This window comes from Bubalus bubalis, chromosome 12 (assembly GCF_019923935.1).
Source record: "Bubalus bubalis isolate 160015118507 breed Murrah chromosome 12, NDDB_SH_1, whole genome shotgun sequence".
Classification (NCBI taxonomy): domain Eukaryota; kingdom Metazoa; phylum Chordata; class Mammalia; order Artiodactyla; family Bovidae; genus Bubalus; species Bubalus bubalis.
In genome coordinates, this window is record NC_059168.1 from 99,158,819 (window position 1) to 99,177,965 (window position 19,147).

Sequence of the window (19,147 nt, forward strand, 5' to 3'; positions counted from 1 at the left end):
GGAACAACCCAAATGTCCATTACCAGGAGAGTGGATATACAAACTGTGGTGTATCTAATACCATGGCATCCTAGTTATTAACAAGATGGGAATGATCTATCAGCGTACACAACATAGATGAACTGCACAGACACTGCAGTGAGTGAAAAAACCGGATGCAAAAGAGCACAAAGTGTATGATGCCACTTATATGAAGTTCTAGAACAGGCAAAACTATTCAATGATGACAAAAGTCAGAATATTGGGTTTTTTACTGGGTGCAGGATCATCTTGTAAGTCACAAAGATATTTTGGGGGTTGGTGAAAAGGTTCTGTATCTTGATAAGTGTGTGGGTTACATGGGTGCATGCATTTGTCCAAGCTCATAAAATTGTACGCGTGAGATTTGGGCATTTCACTCTATGCACGTTTTACCTTAAAAAATTCTGAACTGTAAACATAGATTCAGAATAATACTGAGCAAACAGCAGGTGTTACAGTGGCATGACGGCCACTGTTCATGACTCTCGGATCTATGAAAGACCCACAGTTCGTTGCATCTTTGCTTGGCCACCCCCAAGCGTGGTGAGGGCAGAACTCTTTGCTGCCCTCTGTACTTGCTCACAGTCACAGGCAAAGTTCTCCCACATTCTAGAGATGGGGGTGCCCCTTGGCACTGCTTCCACAGCATCACTTTGCCTCTCTGTATCTGGAAGGCAGCTCTCGGCTGCTCTCTCTCCATCACAGGCACAACCTGCTTGATTCGCATGTCCTCTGATGGGCCACCCTCCACTGTGCCAAGGGCCAATGTTGTGCCTCAGTCGACCTCCCTCTGGGGACCACTGCCCTGCTCCTTGCAATCAGAACTCACCTGGGAACGGGGTGCCTTCGTTCCAGACACAGTTCTGTAAAGATTTCCCTGTGAAATCTGGAGCATTTTCATTCCCATGTTCATAAATCACCAAATACTCATTCAGCTCCTGCTGTGAGCTAGGTCCTGAGGATTCTAGGAACCTGCAAGTGGGCAAATCAGGGACGTCCCTTTGGCCTCAGGGACTTACATTCTGGTGGAAGGACACAGAGTAGAAGGCAGAATAATGACCCTGCTAGCATGTGACCTTTATTGACAAATGATGTGACCTGGCAGAGGCCTGGGTGTCTTCTCCTGCGTGCGTGCTAAGTCACTTTAGTTGTGTCCAACTCTGCGACCCTATGGACTGTAGCCCGCCAAGGCTCCTCTGTCCATGGGATTCTCCAGGCAAGAATACTAGAGTGAGTTGCCATGCCCTCCTCCAGGGGATCTTCCCGATCCAGGGATTGAACCTGGATCTCTTAAGTCTCTTGCATATGTAGGCGGGTTCTTTACCACTGACACCACCTGGGAAGCCTCTCTCTTCTCATACGGAGAGTAAAAGCACCAACCTGACTCCCACCCTGCTAGGCGGGGCTGGCTGGACCCCTGAGCTCCCGGCTTGAACCACAGGAACCAGAGACTGGAGCCAGTGTTTGGAGAGGCCAGATGGATGATGAAGGGTCTGAATCTGCTCGGATGTGGATGCGGAATCATTCGCTTCCTCAGGCTGCTTATGACCTCTGACCTCATGCAGGCTCCTTCTTGCTGGGGCTTGCTCTCCCTCAGCACTGGACAAATGCTAGACAAACACATGTAAAATTTAGGAAGAGGTGGGGTACTTCTCTTTTGAAAATTACATCAAGATTACATAATCATGTCAATTCTCCTTGTTCACCAAATCCCACTCTTGTTTGGAGAACACCAAGGCCAGCCCCAGGGGATCAATCATGATTAGTTCATTATTCATGGCAATCTTGTTCCCCCTTTCTAATGATTAGACAGAGGTGAGCATGTGACCCAATTCTGGTCAATGATATAGAAAGGGAAGTCTGCTGGGAGCTTCTGGAAAGAGTCCCTCCCTCCACTTCACAAGTATAGAGAGAGCTTTCTGGATGCTGGTGTGTGAAGGTGTGATGCCTGGAGCTGTGGCAACCATTTTGCAACTATGAGGTGACAAATTTGAGATTAAAAAAAAAAAACCCCAAGGACAACAGAGTCAAAAGGTGAAAGGCACTCTTTCCCATGTTACCTTATGTGGCAAAAGGAATTTTGCAGATGTGATTATGAATTATGATCTTGACTCAAGCTACTGGACTGACCTTAGAACTTCTTATCTCAGTAATTCTTCTTGAATACCTTTATGGTTCAATCCACTCAGAGCTAGCTTGGTGTTCTATTACTGGTAGCAGAGACACACCCCTATTCTTCTACTCCAACCATCAGCAGTTCTCCATTCTGCCCAGCATAGAATGGAAAGCCTTAGCCTGACCCACAAAGCCTGTGCCTAACCTTTGCAGCCACACCTCACATCCCTCTCCCCTGAGCTCACTTTCTTCTCACAACACTGGTCTTCAGTTTTTTCTTCCCACTCACCAGGCTTCTTGCCACCTCCAGGCCTTTGCACACGCTGTACCCTCTGGCTGGAACGCTCTCTTCCTGCGTCTCCCTGGAACACTTGGTTAAATTCTCAGATCCTTTTGGCCTCAGTTGATATGGCCTTAAGTGAGACCTTCCCCATCTCTTCTCATCTGGAATTGTGTGTTTATTTATGACTTTATCTAGCATCTGTCTCCCCCACTGGAATGAAAGCTTTATCACAGATGGCACTGGGTCTGCTTTTTTCACACCTAGCCCCTGTACCTACTACTGGGGAGCCCACAGCAAGTGTGCAGTTGTATCTTTTTAAATAATGTTTATTGGAGTATAATTGATTTACAGTGTTATGTTAGTTGCATACCTGTATGTCAGGTGTACAGCAAAGTGAATCAGTCACATATATGCATATATCCACTCACAGTTGTGTTTCTTTTTATTTATTTAGCTGCTCTGTGTCTTAGCTATGGCATATGGAAACTTTGATCTCTACTGGCCGCATGTGGGATCTTTAGGTTGTGCTATGTGAACACTTAGTTGCGGCATGTGGTGTGTTCCCTGACCAGGGATTGAACCTGGGCCCCTTGCATTGAGAACGCAGAGTCTAAGCCACTGGACCACCAGGGAAGTCCCTCATAGTTGTGTCTTTTGAATGAACGAAACAGTTTGTGAACCATTATTTCCTGTGCATCTCCTCTGCTATACTCTGAGGCTGTCAGCTTTAGGAATAGTTCACTTAGCTCTGGGGGACCCTTCCTTCCCCAGACAGTCCCTTACATCCCTGTTTGCACTTGATTCGTCTGTTTACAAGTTTGTCACTTGTGTGTGTCAGACACACACACATACACACACACTTAGTAGTCTGTTAGTGTATAACAAACACACCCCTCCCAAACACACAATAGCTTAAAACAACAATATACACTTATTATCTCATTATTTCCATGGGTCAGAAGTTTGGCTGAAGGCTTAGCTGGGTATTTCTGGCTCAGAGTCACCTAGGAGACTGAAGTCAGGTGTCCACATGGACTGCTTGAGGCTAAAGAAACCGCATCCCCCACGGCTCATGTACAAGCCTGCTCAGCTCCTGGCCTCTCCATTCAAGGCTGCTTGAATGTCCTCCCAGCATGGCAGCTAGCTTCCTTTAGATTCATGGGAGCAAGACGGAAGCCACAGCGCCCCCCGTGACTCAGCCTGGGAAGTTCTATATCATCACACACCGTCATGTCCGCTCTGTTGGTTATGACTTAAGGATGTGAATACCTGGGGGCGCCATCTTGGAAGTCAGCCGCGTACCCTTAGCTCCTCAAGAGCAAGTTCTGCTTTACCCACTTTGGGTTTCCCCAGGGCCCTGCACAGGCTGGGGTGGAGGGTGGAGTCCAAGCCCAAATAAGAATTTGTTGAGAGCATTAATAAACGAACACACTATTTTATGACAGTTAGCACTGACATCTTGAGCCATTGTAAATGGGCTAATATACGATAGACTGAGCCCATGGTAAGAGCTCTGTGCCAACTCTTGCTGTTATCTCTAAAGATACGGTTTAATTGAATCTAATGCCCAGAGAAGGTGTTGTGTAGGCATGCAATTCATCACACCCATCAGCTCAGCCTCAATGAATTGCGGGGTATGGAGGGTCAGTGATGACTTTGGGGATTTGGGGAGCAGGGAATGACTGCTCCCAACCCCTCAGCTACCGTTGAGAAAGGATCTAAAAATTAAAGTCTTTGTGATGAATACATGAACTGAATGAACAAATGATTGCACTGGAGACCCTGAGGAATTCCTTGCCTGAGAGTGAAATTCTATCTCCTTGGCATCCCCTGGCCCTAGACAGGTCTTGGGGAACAGACTACTGGGCAGAGCTGCTGCAGCCTGGCCTAGGGAGAGCCAGAGCCAGTATGTCCATGAAAAACCATGTTTTCCCGGCCAGGAAAGTGCTCATGAAGTATGGCCAGTGCCCAACGGCCCCTGTGTCATCTGCTAGGATGGTCCAGGGACCCAGACATTTTGCTGCTGCTGGCGGTTGGTGGTGGAACAATCTCTCAGGCTCCTTCTCAGGAGATCTTCCTGCCCAACCTGTGGTCCCTGTACCCCGGCAGAAGCTCAGTGTTGTTTTGTACAATTCCGGCTCCATGGAAACCACCCAGACTCAGTTAATCCCCATTTCCTTTGCTTCCAGCAAACTGGAATCTCTGGGATCCTAGTTAAGGTAAAAATACTAGTTAGCCTCAGGGTCTGCTGGGTGCATAGTCTCAGGGTGACATTCGCCCATCATCTTAAAAAAAAATTTTGTGTGTGGCTGTGCACCGCACATGGAATCACAGTTTCCCGATCAGGGATCGAACCCACATCCCCTGCAGTGGAAGTACAGAATTTTAACCACTGGACTGCCAGGGAAGTCCCAGTCATTGTTTTATAGAGTGTGTGGATGCTGTTCCATGCAGCCTCTTGTTTTCATCTTAGCATCATGATGTCTTCGGCAGAACGTGTCTGCACCAAGCAGGCAATAAGTCACTTAACAAAGCCCTGGAAATGCCTCTCCAGGGGAGGCGAGGCTGCTGACAGCCACCAGCGCTGAGACCAGATGATGTAAGATCTTGGACAAACTGTGCTCCTGAGCCTCAGTGTCTTCATCTGAGAAGCAGGGGTGCCGACAGCAGCTTGTCTCAGAGGGCTGGGAGGACAAGGGGAGGCGAGCGCCTGGCCTGGCTCCCCAAACGACGGCTCTGATGGATGTCACCGGGTGCTGCGTTAACAAACCAATCCAAGATTTGCAAGGCTGCGGCCCGGGCGGCAGGGACCCTTCCCGCCCCTGCTCCGGGCTGGGCCCCCACTCACCCCTCCAGAAGCCGCAAGTCTGGGGGGGAACCGGTGGGTGTGGGAACAGATCAATTACATCACAGTGTGAGGTCTCTGTGTTTTCCAAAGTTTCCATCATGAGTGTTTATTGCTGTGATAATGGGGGGTGGGAGACCCAAAGACCAAACAAACAGCATGATGAGAGAGAAGCAGAAATTGAGAAAAGAGCCAGGGCTGTGGTGTGTGTTACAATAGAAGACAGAATCTTCTTGACATGGGGTCGGGGGGCGGTGGTTAGGTGATGCCCCAGGGAGGCCTCCTCTGGGAGGTCCCTTGGAGGCCTGCGAAGAAGGAGAGATGGGCCAGACCGTGGGATCAAAGAGACAGAGCTGAACTTCGGGGCAACAGAGCTTGTCTACCACTTGCCGGCTGTGGGGGCTTGGGTAAGAGACGCCTCAGTCTCCCCCCTCTGTAAAATGGGGATGATGAAGCTACCACCAGCCCCTCCGCCTCTCAGGGTGGTCGTCAGGATGGAAGGAGGGAACAAACAACAGTGCTTGGAGCTGAACCTGGCAGGGTGGGCTCTACGTTCAAGTTTTACGGATAGATAAGAGTGGAAGCCCCCCCCACCACACATGTGCCGGGGATGCCTGCTGGCCCTGGCTTGTTGGTGCAGCCTGCAGCCTGTGTCGCGGAGTCGCCCCTTTCCTTCATCCTCTCCCCTGCCACCAGTCTGCTTGTTGCAGGGGAAGAAGGGATGCTAAACAGAGAGTTACCCCTATCGCCCCACTCTGGTGATGGCTGAGGTCCCTAGAAGGCAGGGTAGGGGCTTTGCAAGCCTCTGTATGTGGTCTCCTACTAACAGGCTGGGGAACACCTTAAGGGGTCTGAGGTCTCCAGTGATCCCTGGTTTGGCAGCCTCTTCCCGCATCATCAGCCAGCCAGGGCTGGTTTCTGCCCGTTGGGATCTGGAAGCCCCTACACAATGCCAGAACGGCTCAGACACCCTGGCATCACTGCGAGGGGGGCTGTCCATCCCCTGGACACCTCAGCCTCCGTCCATGCCCGTGGCACCCATGGTGTGGACTGGGAGGGGCTGCATTGAGAGAGGGGAGGGTGCAAGGCCATCTGAACTCCCCAGATGGGTGAGCGAGTCCAGGCCTCAGTCTTCTGGTTTGTCCAAGAGTTTATCCATGCCCCCATGTTTCTGAAAGTCCAGGAAAACACAGCTCAGTGATGTGTCTGCTACACAGGGGGTGGCAGGTGGGGCAGGGTGCAAACAGCAGGGGCAGGTATCGGGCCCCAGCCCCAGGGCTCCTAGCCACCTTTCCGAACACTGACACCCAGGGGCTGTGAGCCCCTCCAGGCACCCCAGTCCTTGCTCCCCGGCCGCGTGAAGGGACCCAACCCAGTTAGCACTCCTCTGTAAGGATGTGGGTGATCTTTCCGAGAGAACTGGGAGCCTCCTAGCAAGCGCACCCCTGCAGCCTCCCTTCCCCATCTGCCTCACTCAGGGTCCAACCAGAAAAACAGAACCAGCAGGAGATCTACGTGAAGAGATTTATTGCAAGGAATCGGTTATGCAACTGTGGAGCTAGCTAGACAAGCCTGGAATCTGAAGAGCAGGCTGGACCGCGGGGCCAGGGCTGATGGTGCTGTCCGTGGGCGGAATTTCTTCCCCATCAGGGAAGCCTCAGCTTTGCTCTTAAGGTCTTCCAAAGGATGGAATCAGGCTCGCCTAGAGTGTCTAGCACAATCTGTCTCACTTTAAGTCAACCGATTATGGACTGTAATCACATCCACGGGGCACCTTCGGAGTGACACTAAGATTAGTGTTTGATGGAAGAGTTGTGGACTGCAGCTTTACCAGGCAGGCACCAAGCATCCATTCATTCTTCCTCTGTTGGTGGTTTCTAGCTTCTTCTTGCTCAAGCATCAACTCTCAGACAGCCCCCACCAGAGGCAGGGTGAGATCGGCAGGGCTCCCAGCTCTCTCCTGCCATGAATTTTCCGGGACCCTCAGCGCTCAGCCCAGCTCTTCTGCCAGCTGTATGTCCCTTGCTTGTGAAATCTCCCTTAACCAGCCTGGGCAAGCCCTCCAGGAGCCCCGTTTGGTGTGGACCCACCCTCAGGGAGCTGCCGGTCATTTAGAGGAGCCGTCAAGAGTCCAGAACACCAGTCTGCTGAGCGCCTCTGTGTTCCAGGCCTTCAGGCCTGGCTCTGGGCTGGGCTGTCTGGTTAGCCTGCAGCTCTGGGTTGCAGGAAACCAACCCCGTGGTTGTTTTGTTTCGATTGCACAACACTGGAGCAAGAGGCCAGAGCGGACATCTGCTGTTTTGGCCGCCCAACACCCCTGGCCCCCCCTTTCTGGCAAAAGTTCCCCATTTGCATCACGGGGAATTCCCCCCATGTGTGCAGCCTGGGGAGTGGGCTGCCAGTCCAGATGCCCGTCCTTCCTTGCCAAGGGGTGGGCCTATAGCCCTGGCTGGGTCAGCAGTCCCCCTTCCCTGTGGACGGGACTCGCACTCCTCGTCCTGATGGCCAGCCTGGTGTGGGGGGTGTCGCTCCTCTCCAACATGCACCTCCCCCCCCCCCCACCGGTTGCATCCTTGCTGGGGCCTGTCCGTCTCTCCTGTGTTTCATTCCATTTTGAACTTGCCCTCAGTCTTGGGATGAAACCTTTTACTGCTCAAGGCAAACAGAGCTCAATTTCTGTTGCTTACAACCACAGAAACCTGACTGCCTCTGAATGTCAGTCCCGGCTCTGCCCTAACTCACTGTGTGACCCTGGGCAAGGTGGCCCCTTTCTGGCCTCAGTCTCTCCACCTGCGCCTCTTAGCTGGCCTCCCATGCTGACATCGACGACCCCATGGCTGCCGTGGCCGCTGCAGCTGACCAGCAGTGCGGTGTCCGCTGTCATGGATCACCTGAGGCCTTCTCTGCTCGACCCTGGGGTCTCTGGGGGTGTGTTTAGGGAGGGAGGGAAGACGGTAGTGGTGGAATCGTTGGTTTTACCTCCTCCTTATGTGGAACCATAAGTACATAAGGGGCCATATGTACATCTGAGTACATAAGGATTGATGTACCCGGCACCAAGAGCTTGCTAAGCCCCCAAAACATCAGCGTTGCACAGCTAAGCTGTTGCTTTTTTATTTTTTAAAAAACATTTATTTATTTGGCTGCGCCAGGTCCGTGTTGTGCCACACTGAGTCTTCCATCTTCGTCACAGCACGTGGAATCTTCTAGTTGAAGCATGTGGGATCTAGTTCCCAGAGCAGGGATCGAACTTGGGTCCAAATGGAGCACAGAGTCTTGGCCATTGGACCACCAGGAAAGTCCCTACTAAGCTGTTGCTTTTAGCCATTATGCTCATATTTTTGAAAATCTGGTAAAACCCCTGCATGCTCCCCTTAGACCAAAAAATATCCCTCCATCCATCTCTCTCTCCCTTCTTCCCTCCCTTCCTTTCTCTATCTCTCACTCACACACACTTTAACACACCATTTCAGGAGGAGAACTAGGCACAGGCTTCCGAAGCCAGTCCTAACCCTCAGGCAAGCAGCTTCTGCTTTTATAAGACAAATAACCAGCTTCAGCGCACAAGCCAGTGGCCTGGCCCTACATCAGATGCTTTGTGAGCATCAGCTCATCCACGTAAGGAGAACCACATTTGTGGTAGAGATTGCTATGTTTTCACCAAATCCTAGATCATTAGTTTCCTCTTGGGCACCCATCAGGACTACATTTCCCAGCCTCCCTTGTGGTTAGGTGTGGCCACATGACTGAGTTCTGGCCAATGGCATGTGAACTGAAGTGATCTGCCCCACCACCGCTTTTAGCCTGCTCCATAAATTCCTTCTATGCCTTCCTCCACACTCTCTTTACCCTTTCACAAGATTATTGCAGAGGAGGAAAAGGCCCTAGAAGATGATGAACCACAGGATGAGGGAGCCTGGGCCCCTGAGTTACTGCCTGGAGCGGGCCCCCACTTCCTCTCTACCAGCCCAGAGTAGACAGTGATGTGAATAAGAAATAAACTTTTATTTGGGGATGGTTTGTTATATCCGTTAGCCCATCCTGACTAATACAATATTTTTATTATCTGTATTCAGGGGAGCTGCTCTTTGTTGTAAAGGAATTCACCCTAGGTTGCCTTTAAGGCAGAAATCTCCGCCACTGCCTTCAGCCCGGACCCTTGAGGCTGCCGAGGGTGCATGATGGGCCTTGTGCCTGGCGCCCACCTGAACTCAAGGCATCTTTTCCAGGACTTGGATTTTCCACCAGTCTTGGCCTCACTCCTTGCCCCCAGGCCCCTCCACCTGGCTTCCCTCATTTCACCACGTTGGTAGTCTGGGATCTTGTTCCTTCTCGTGGCTTCCCACTGCTTTGGCTATTGTCTGGGGTCCAAAGACCAAGGTTCAGAGTCAGCTGAATCTATTAGCTTTTCTCCCGAATAGCTCCTCGAGGGCAAGGCTTGGTGCATGCTCTCTGCTGAATTTCCTTGTGCCTCACAGAAGATGAGCACGCAGCAGGTGCTTTTGAAATGCTGTGGTCTTTGCATTCCACCATGTGGAAAGCCCTGAGAGCGCCATGGCTAGACTCCACCTCCCTAGAGCACCCAGGTTCCAGAGGAAGAAGCTGGACTCCACCGATGTTCATTCCCCAGATGCGCTGTAACAAGGCTCCCGGAAGGTCAAGGCCAGCACTCCGGGCCTGGGCTGCCTCGCTCTGACTACATTTCTCAAGCACAAATTGCACCCCGACCCCGTCCCCAAACCCTACACGCTGGGAGATGGAGACAGGTCAAGGCCATGATATGTGGACCACCCTTTCCATCACTGAACCTCCGAGGGAGGACCGGTCCCCCCTTTTTAAATAATGCAATCAGTTTCCAAACTACTTTTGAAAATGAAAGTGAAAATGTTGGTCTCTCAGTCATGTCTGACTCTTTGCAACCCCAGGGACTGTAGCCCGCCAGGCTCCTCCGTCCGTGGAATTTTCCAAGCAAGAATACTGGAGGGGGTTGCTGTTTCCTTCTCCAGAGGATCGTCCCAATCCAGGGATTGAACCTGAGTCTCCTGCATTGCAGGCAGATTCTTTACCATCTGAGCCACCAGGGAACCCTTTAGCCCTTGCTTATCTTTATAATATTAACAGTAATAATAACAACATTAACTTTCCTTGGTGTGTGTGTGGCAGGCCCCACGCTAGACCATTTATATCCTAGACTTTTCTGATCCTTTGAATCAACTCCTGGGGATGAATGCTGTTATTACTCCCATTTCACAGGTGAGAAAGTTGAGTCCTCCTCCCCCCTACCCCACGTCCCCAGCAGCTCCCAGGAGCAGCTGTGGAGGCAGCGATAAGGGTCTTGCCAGGCAGAGGTGTTCTGGCAGACAGGGCTGCCCAGGACTGGCTTCCCCACTCCCAACAGCAGGAGAGGAATCTTCTGGAAAGAGAAGAGGAAGGCGAGTCCCCTTCCAAGGGGGCTCTAGGTAGCTCCCAAGCTCGCCCTCCCCTCGTTCTTTCCAGGGGCCCTTGCCCTCCATTCATGCTAGGAGCAGCTCTGACCCCACCCAGGGGATCTCCCCTCTCCCTCTCGGGCTCCCACCATCGGAGCGTCTGCTGTGGGCTTGGCCGTTTGGTTTCTTCCAAGCAGACCAGGGAGTGATGCCTCTCTGAGGTTGTGTGCTCACTTTGCAGAACAGCAGAAATTTACAGCCCAAGTAATTGATCACGGTGCCGCTGCCTCCCTCCACCTCGCTTCATCTCCTAACTCCCTTCTCTCCGCTCTCCTCTTTTTTCTCAGCGCGCCATCTGTGGTGTCAGAGAAAAGGAAGCCAAGAAGGGGCGGGGGGTGTAGAGTGTTCTGGTCCCAGTTCCGCCAAATACAAGTCACATGAACCTCAGTTTTCCCATCTGCAAAACGGAGATGCTGATAATACCTGCTCCCCAGGGGGCTGGGGATGCTGGGGCTGTCAGGAACACCTGTGCAGGGTGACTGCTCTCCCCAGACAGTTTTGTGAGGGGGGGGTGGCCTGGGGCCCACCTTCCAGATGGGGACACTAGGACCCAGAGAGTTCGGGGCGTTCACTCAGCCTCATGGTGCTTGAAGAGCAGCCCTGGGGCTTGAACCCCAGTCCTTTGTGTCCCAAAGCCCAAACCATCAGGCTACACTGCTGCCCCTCCTTCAGGGCCAATCAGAATGGGGATGATCCCCGCCAGTCCTCCTGCACCCCTGCACCCCCGCCCGTGTCACTTCATCCTGAGGTTAACTGTGGGGAGAAGTGGAGGCCCCTGGGGCGAGGGGAGACACTGCAAACTGTAGAGTGCCTTGATGATGGAGAGAAGCATGACCATCATCTGCTGACCCCGCTCCTGGACCAGGGAGACGCAGGTTTGATCCCTGGGATGGGAAGATTCCCCCGGAGAAGGGAATGGCAACCGCCTCCAGTACTCTTGCCTGGAGAATCCCAAGGACAGAGGAGTCTGGCGGGCTACAGCCCATGGAGTCGCAAAGAGGTGGACATGATTTATCAACTAAACAACAATGACTCCTGGACCAGAGCCCTTGACTGGGAGACCCTTTGGGACCTAAAAACTTGCCTGGCCTTTCCTTCCAAAGACCCTGGGTGAACAGGGGCCTCCTGCCAGCCGCGCCCCGCACCTGCCTGCCTCCTGGTGCTTCCAGAACCTTCCAGAATATTCCCCCAAAAGCGACTCTGAAGAGCACTTCGCTTGCCCTTCACAGAGCAGGGGAGGCACACAGGCCTGGAAGGGGCCGCGCCTGGGTCCTGCAGGCCCCGCTGGGAAGATCCCCACCTGACTCCCTTCCAGGGCTACTTGGGCTGACATCCCTGCCCCCTTCTGTTCATTTCGGGGGTGGGGGGCGGATATTTCCAGGGCGCAAGGGCTGGTCTTTCCCCTTCCACTCCCGTTTCTGCCTTGTTCTCAGTCTAGAGTCGTCTCTGCCTCTGCAGAGACATCTCTCCCTCTCTGTCTCTCCCCCAGCCTCCAGCCTGTAGGTGAAGACCTGCTCCCCTCCTACGCCAAGTCCAGCTCCTCTCTTGCTCCCTCGGCCTCCAACAGAGCCTCTGGGCAGCACCAGCCTCCCCTCCCCATTTCAGCCCAGGGTCTGCAGCTGGAGAGGGGCGGGGGGACAGCGGGTGCATTTCTCGCTGCCCAGCTCCCCCCCCCACCCCGCGCCCCACACCCCACCGCACCGCTGTCTCTGGAGGGGCAGGGGGCTCCAGCCCCTCAGGCTTCCTGCTCCCGCCTAGCTGGCGGAGATGAGAGCCGGGTGCAGAGCTGGGAGTCAAGCAGCCACACACAGAACAAACAGAATTTTTTTTTGCAACTAGAGGGGGAAGCACAGAGCTAAAAATAAAACGAAAAGATCAGTATCTGTCAGTCTGACAGCTGATTGGCTGCTCGGAGATGCATATAATTACCAGCAACTGGCGCTGGGTAGGCAAAGCCGGGAGAAACTGCTGAGACGAGGTTAGGATTTAACCTTTAAATTCTGGAGCCACCGAAAGCCGAGGGGAGGACGCCGGGCGTCGGGGCTATTGAGGCTGGGGGTGGGCAGTGGGCGGTGGGCGGCCGAGTCCTGGGCAGGTCCCGGGGGGCTCCCCCAGGAAGGCCGTGGGAGCCCTCCACCCTGGCCGCCTCCCCCATCGGACTGGGAGTGCGTTTGATTGGGCAAGCCAGGAGGCAGTGGTCCTTCACCCCGCCCAGCTGGGGGGTGGTATCTTCCGGGAAGTCAGGGTCTCACCCTCCGGTGCTTGGGGGTGGTCTGCCTAGGGCTCTGGGCCCCTCCCAGACTGGCCTCCCATGTAGGGTTCACCCCATCCCGACCCACATTCCTCCTCCTTCCCCAGCCTGGTGTTGATTTGCAAGCCCATCCTGGCTCCCTTCCTTCCATCACCCCCTATCACTCGTGTTCCTGGCTGTTTATGCCGCCTCTGGTGAGGGCATCTGGGCACCCCAGGCTTGTCCTAGGTCCCCAGAGATGCACAGAAAGAGCAGGACTGGAGGGACGTTGTGGTCTCACCGAGCCTCCATTTCTTCATCTGTAAAATGGGGGTGATGACCACAGGGAGATGCTAGGGATGCTCAGTGCCCAGTCTTGCACCTTGACTTTCTCACCTGAGCCAGAAGACAGGCCATGTGGGCTCTAGTCCCGGCTAGGAATTGTCTCTTTCTCTCTCCTACTTGTCTCCCACTCTGAATTGGGAGTAAGAGTTCTTGCCTTCTGTCCTCTGGGATCTGAGGGAGGAGAGCGCCAAGTGACATGGTGTAGGTGACAGAGCTCAGCAAACTGTACCTGTCGGGACATGTGGGTGAGAATTTTTTGTGGCTTCTAGAACCCACCACTTTCTTCCTTCCAGGCCTTTGCCTGGGTGTGGCCTTCCTTTCCGTGCTGCCTCCTCCGGGAAGCCCTCCCTGATGTTCCAGCTGGTCCTCTCCTGCAGCTCTGGGTGTCTCCCTTGAAGTCAGGCCCTGATTGTCTGGGTCTGTGAGCCCTATGGGGGCAGGAACCGCATGCCTGGCAAGGCCCTGGCCCAGAGTCCCTTGAGAAGACAGATACCAGAAAGGAGAAGCCAGCTTGGGCCACACTGCCCAGGCTTCCGGCAAGCAATGGCCTCAGATGATGGGAGCCTCTGTACCTGCTGGGCACTGACCCTTTCCCTGTGGTGGGCAGAGTGGCTGCCACTGGATGCTAGGCCCTAGAAAGCCCAGACTGACTACAGGAGACCCTGCTGGAGCTCCTATCAACGATGAGATGCAAAGGGCAGTCGGGAAGGCAGGAGAAGGGGTCACCCAGCTGTACCTGCCCATCCTCAACACCTTAAAGCCATTGTATCTGTTGTTCAGTCGCTCAGTCATGTCCAACTCTTTGCGACCCCGTGGTCTGCAGCACGCCAGACTTCCCTGTCCTTTACCATCTCCCGGAGTTTGCTCAAACTCATGTCCATTGAGTTGATGATGCCGTCCGACCATCTCACTGAGTCCCCATCATACCTCGTTGGACGCAGCGCTGTTGTTACCCTCATTTTGCACATGAGCAAACTGCGGCCACATGGCCAGTGAGGGCAGAGCCTGGACGCACCCCGTCCCCCTTCTCCTGCGGCCAAACCCAACGGCCCCCGCCTCTCTGAGAAGGATGACAGGGAGGTGCGGGGAACGGGGATGTTTCTGGAGCAACTGCGGATGTTTCTGGAGCAACTGCCGTGAGACCTTCTAGGCAGACACATTGTCATGGAGAGTCTTGAGAACGCTTTTTTGTGTGGTGTGCGAAGGAATTCGCCTTTGGTGTCTCTGAGAGATCGTCAGGAAGATTTAAACTGCTTTGCAATGATTTGGGGATGTCAGGCTGATATTGCTTTTGAACATAACATTGTGACGAGACTGGGCCCCAAGGCAGCCCAGTTTTATTCAGGTTACGGTAATAATAGTCGCCACAGCGGCAACTAAAGCCATTTTCACGGACTGAGCGCTCACCATGGGCTCAGTGCCGGGCTCAGCCTTGATTGGATGCGCGCTCTGCCCCCTCACCACCAGCTTGAGAGAGAGTTGACTCTCATCCTCGGGGTATTCCCTTATAGTTGGTACCTCAACTTGTTTGTCTCCACACCCCTGTGAGGCAGTGAGCTTGGTGAAGGCCCCAGTCTGGTCTCTCCCATTCATTGCTGAGTCCCCAGTACCCAGCACCAGCTCCTCAAGGAGAAGCTGGACATTAAAGCTTGGCTGGACACATTTCAGATGAAGAGACTGAGGGTCAGAGAGGTCACATAGCTTGCCAGGAGGGAAGCCTAGGTTTCTGTGGCTTGAGAGCCCAGAATCAACAACTTACATGGCAGCTTGAAAGACCCTCTTGAAAACCCCCTGCCTCAAGAAAGCCACAGAGCACGAGTCCCCCCCACCCCACCCCCGGGTCTCTGCTCTTGTACTAAACCCCAAGAGGCCTCTGACTTGAATCTGCCCTCTCTGCACCTATTGCCTGCTTCCCAGAGAATTGGATGGAAGGTGGCCCGAGTTAGCTCAGGCTTGGGGAAGCTGTATTCTGCTGGAATTGCCCAGTGTTTTCGGTGGGACGTGATTCAGATTTTCCTTCCTGGTCACATTGGTTCCCACTCGAGAGATCTTTGAAGTGGGAATGACTTTACTGTGTGATTCTCAGCCTGCTTAATTCATAGGCGCACTTGATCTTTGCTGCTCCTCTCTGGGAGGGGGCCCCTGGTTCTGAGGGGTTTAAGTCCCACGGGGAGGCCAGAGGTTATAAATCCAAGATGCTCTTGGTTAAGAGCTTGATTCTGTCACTGAGTGATCCTGGGAACCTCATTTGGCCTCTCTGAGCCTTGACTGACTCTTTTGTAAAAGGGAGACATGCGTGGGGAATATCTATCTTGAATGCTGGCTGTCGGTGGGGGAAAAAGAGGTTAAGTTTTCTTGTATTTATTTTGGGGCTGCACTGCACTGCATATGGGATCCTACTTCCCTGGCCAGGGATCAAACCTGCACCCCCTGCATTGGAAGCACAGAGTCTTAACCACTGGACCACCAGGGAAGTCCCAAGTTTTCTCTTTTGCAAAAAAATCACATTCTCCACAAGTCGTAGACTATGTTTATCCTTGTACTTTAAGAAATGTTAGTTTAGGGCTTCCCAGGTGGTTAAGAATCTGCTGCCAATGCACCGGACAAGGGTTCCATCCCTGGTCCAGGAAGATCCCACATAACCTCAAGGTAACTAAGCTGTGAGGCAGAACTACTGAAGCGTGTGCACTCTGGAGCCCCGTGCTCTGAAACAAGAGAAGCCAACGCAAGGAGACGCCTGAGCACCAAAACTAGTGAGTTTCGCCGCAACTAGAGAAAGCCCTTGTGCAGCAATCAAGACCCAGCGCAGCCAAAAATAGAGAAATAAAATTTAGGGGGGAAAAAAAGAAATGTTAGTTTAAAAAAAAATCTGAATACCCAACAGTCCCTGAGTCCCTGCTGTGTGCCCAGCCTTGCATCAGAGTTGATCTGGAGAGTGGTAACCCCCCTGTGGGCATGTCCTTGCTCAGGCCATCCTCACAGCAACCATGAAATGCCAGGGACCAGGATCGCCATTTCCGGAGAGAAGAGGCAGGCACAGAGAGGGGACCTGACGTGCTTAAGGTTCCACACCGAGAAACTGAAGAGCCTGGCTTTGGAGCTGGGCACTCTGTTCTACCGATGAATAGAAATGTGAGTCCTGACGGCAGGGCCCGAAGGGCGCTCTCAGGCACAAAGACCAGCCTGGGGTGCCCCTGCCTGAGAGGAGCTACATCTCCTAGGAGAGAGGGCACATGGACAGGCAGTGAGGCATGTGGTGTAAGAGGGGCCACCCAAGGCCACATAGCTGATCCATCTCATAAAGGAGCCCCAGAAAAGACCCCAGAAGGAACTTGCTTTAAAAAAGTCCCCTGGGAGACATCCCTGGGGGTCCCACAGTTGACGCCACGCTTCCACTGCATGGAGCATGGTTTCCATCACTGGTTGTGGACCTAAGATATCGCCTGGAGCAGCCAAAATAAGGGAAAAGTCCCCTGGTTGGTGCACTGACATCAGTTCTAGCCCTTCACCATGGCCGATGGATGGTGCATTTTTCTTATACCTCGGAATGAGTTCCTCCTTGCCGGGAGAAATATCAATAACCTCAGATATGCAGATGACACCACCCTTATGGAAGAAAGTGAAGAGGAACTAAAAAGCCTCTTGATGAAAGTGAAAGTGGAGAGTGAAAAAGTTAGCTTAAAGCTCAACATTCAGAAAATGAAGATCATGGCATCTGGTCCCATCACTTCATGGGAAATAGATGGGGAAACAGTGGAAACAGTGACAGACTTTATTTTTTTGGGCTCCAAAATCGCTGCAGATGGTGACTTCAGCCATGAAATTAAAAGACGCTTACTCCTTAGAAGGAAAGTTATGACCAACCTAGATAGCATATTCAAAAGCAGAGACATTACTTTGCCAACAAAGGTTCGTCTAGTCAAGGCTATGGTTTTTCCTGTGGTCATGTATGGATGTGAGAGTTGGACTGTGAAGAAGGCTGAGCGCCGAAGAATTGATGCCTTTGAACTGTGGTGTTGGAGAAGACTCTTAAGAGTCCCTTGGACTGCAAGGAGATCCAACCAGTCCATTCTGAAGGAGATCAGCCCTGGGATTTCTTTGGAAGGAATGATGCTAAAGCTGAAACTCCAGTCCTTTGGCCACCTCATGCGAAGAGTTGACTCATTGGAAAGACTCTGATGCTGGGAGGGATTGGGGGCAGGAGGAGAAGGGGATGACGACAGAGGATGAGATGGCTGGATGGCATCACTGACTCGATGGATGTGAGTCTGAGTGAACTCCGGGAGTTGGTGATGGACAGGGAGGCCTGGCGTGCTGCAGTTCATGGGGTTGCAAAGACTTAGACACAACTGAGTGACTGAACTGAACTGAGTCATATTTGAAGCCCAGCTGGCTTGTCCTTCACTGTGATTTTCTAGTCCATGGTCACCGGGTCTCTGGACAGGGGGCTCCAGTTCCTGCTACTCAGACCCACGGGAATCATTTTTAAAGAAGTGACGGTGCCCTTCCCTGCTCCATCCAAAGGTGACTTCAAGTCTCTCCTGGAAGGTCAGCTTCCAGTGGTCAAGAACCTGGGGTCCCCACTCCAATAGGGTTTCTCCAGACAGAGGAAGCGCGTGGCTGGGGCTGTGAAGTGAAGTTGTCAGTTGCTCAGACTGATCACAACCCACCTGTATCCTTCGGACTTTAGAGCCGCCGGCCGCCGTTAACCTCTGAGCGCTCCTGACCAGAACCTCCAGGGCCTGGCACCTCCTGTGGGTGTGGGGTGGAGGTGGGGGGCGGAGGGGAAGGGTCTGCCTGGGAGGAGCAAAGGAGGCACCACTCCAGCTCCACATGTGCACTCGGACAAGCCGAGATGGGGAGAAAGGTGCAGGGCGGCATGGAAACTGCACACAGAAGCCCACGCCCAACTTGCTGCAGGTTTCTGCAAGGAACTCAAGGTTTGTCTGTGGCTGGCTTCCCGTGAACAGGACCCGTCGTCTTCAAGGTCTGCTTCCATGGAGAGCGTGGCAGGAGGGCATCTCGTGAAGACCTGGGCAGTGAGCCTGGATGGCTCAGCCCTGCCCATCGGGGCTTCCTCCGCCTCCACCAACGCAGGGCTGGGTGGGAGTGGAGCAGCACCAGCTTTGATTTAGAGAAAACAGAAGAAAGCGCCTGCCGCTGCCGAAAAGCCTGGTGACAAATCCCCTCCCCTCAGTAACTCAAATTTCTAAGCTAATTCCTCTCTCCATTCCCACCAGAAAAGCTCCTCCTGTTCTTATCTGTCTCGAGGCCCATGTTGGCCCAACAAGAAAGCTGCCTTTGTTAAGTACTAGAAGCTTCCTCAGTTCAGAATAATCAAGGGCATCCATGCCAATGCCTTGCAACTCCCATTGGTCCGGAGAGTCTGAACCAGCATGGTGGGTTGATAAAATCCCATCCAAAGCAAACAAAGGCAATGCTGTATGGACCCCGTGGTGGCCTGGCCCTTGGTCAAGGTGTAGTGACCATCAAGGATTTCAAAAGAGCACAGAACCGCCCCCCCCCCACCCACCACCACTGCTGCAGAAAGCCTCAGGGGGTCCCCCAAGGAGCCCCAGAGTGGGAAACACTGGGCTAAGTTGGGGTGGGGGGTGCAACCCTTGATATTCCCTGCAGCCCCTCCCGTTTTCTCACAGGGAAGGCTTCGTGCCGCAGGGTGTCGGGGGAGAGCTTGGTGGCTCTGACTCTACCACTTGCCAGCTGTGTGATCTTGGGGTGGTGGCTTTCCCTCTCTGAACCTCTAGGTCTCACTGCTTCCTTCCTCAGTTGGCAGTGCTCTGTAAAGGCTGGGAGTCTTTGTT

At 53.2% G+C, this 19,147-nt stretch overlaps 1 long non-coding RNA gene and 2 other non-coding genes across 4 annotated transcripts in view; 1 reads left to right on the top strand and 2 right to left on the bottom strand.

Annotated features, from left to right (window-relative positions):
* Positions 1 to 2,979: 2,979 nt before the first annotated feature.
* Positions 2,980 to 3,052, bottom strand: TRNAE-CUC. The gene has a single exon. It is a non-coding gene; the product is annotated as a tRNA-Glu (tRNA).
* Positions 3,053 to 12,637: 9,585 nt separating this feature from the next.
* The window catches only part of LOC102395036, a 36,075-nt gene continuing 29,565 nt past the window's right edge, over positions 12,638 to 19,147 (top strand). For both annotated transcript variants that reach the window (XR_003102443.2, XR_328143.4), the window contains exon 1: positions 12,638 to 12,728. This is a non-coding gene — a long non-coding RNA (uncharacterized LOC102395036). The remainder of the gene's footprint in view (positions 12,729 to 19,147) is intronic.
* On the bottom strand, positions 15,726 to 15,798 carry TRNAG-UCC. Its single transcript has one exon. It is a non-coding gene; the product is annotated as a tRNA-Gly (tRNA).